Raw genomic sequence first — 1304 nt, 5'->3', positions numbered from 1 at the left:
TCTAGTCAAGGCTATGGTTTTCCCTGTGGTCATGTATGGATGTAAGATTTGGACTGTGAAGAAGGCTGAGCACCGAAGAGTTGATGCTTTTGAACTGTGGTGTTGGAGAAGACTCTTTAGGGTCCCTTGGACTGCAAGGAGATCCAACCAGTCCATTCTGAAGGAGATAACCCTGGAATTTCTTTGGAAGGAATGATGCTAAAGCTGAAACTCCAGTACTTTGGCCACCTCATGTGAAGAGTTGACTCACTGGGAAAGACTCTGATGCTGGGAGGGATTGGGGGCAGGAGGAGAAAGGGACGGCCGAGGATGAGATGGCTGGATGGCATCACGGACTCGATGGACATGAGTCTGAGCAAACTCCGGGAGATAGTGATGAACAGGGAGGCCTGGCGTGCTGCGATTCATGGGGTCGCAAAAAGTTGGACACGACTGAGTGACTGAACTGAACTGAAAAGCCCTTTACATATAACTTCAAATTGGCATTCTCGCAAACTGCATCTTGAATAGAGCCACTTCCCAAGTTTCAATTAGAGATCTACAGAGAGACACTTGAAAAAAAGATCATTTCAAAATAAGAAAGTGCTCTACTGTGTCAATCCCCTTGAGGCAGTCTAGGAACAAACTCATTCTTGGCTGCAACCTGGCATCCACGGATCCATCAAGAAGACTTAAACACAACAACTTCTAAAGAAACACACACAAGTTAGTAGAGGGGAGGTGGTGGGATGAATTTGGAGAGTGGGATTGAAACATTCACTACAATATATAAAAAAGATAACTAATGAGAACCTCAGTCAGTAAGTCAGTTCAGTCCCTCAGTCATGTCCGACTCTTTGCAACCCCATGAATCGCAGCACGCCAGGCCTCCCTGTTCATCACCAACTCCTGGAGTTCACTCACACTCATGTCCATTGAGTCAGTGATGCCATCGAGCCATCTGATCCTCTGTCGTCCCCTTCTCCTCCTGCCCCCCATCCCTCCCAGCATCAGAGTCTTTTCCAATGAGTCAACTCTTCGCATGAGATGACCAAAGTACTGGAGTTTCAACTTTAGCATCTTTCCTTCCAAAGAAATCCCAGCATTGATCTCCTTTAGAATGGACTGGTTGGATCTCCTTGAAGTCCAAGGGACCCTAAAGAGTCTTCTCCAACACCACAGTACAAATGCATTAATTCTTCGGTGCTCAGCCTTCTTCACAGTCGGAATCTCACATCCATACATGACCACAGGAAAAACCATAGCCTTGACTAGACGGACCTTAGTCAGCAAAGTAATGTCTCTGCTTTTGAATATGCTATCTA

Source organism: Oryx dammah, unplaced genomic scaffold (genome assembly GCF_014754425.2).
Source record: "Oryx dammah isolate SB20612 unplaced genomic scaffold, SCBI_Odam_1.1 HiC_scaffold_23, whole genome shotgun sequence".
In the NCBI taxonomy this organism is placed as follows: domain Eukaryota; kingdom Metazoa; phylum Chordata; class Mammalia; order Artiodactyla; family Bovidae; genus Oryx; species Oryx dammah.
Note: the sequence above shows the minus strand (reverse complement) of the source record.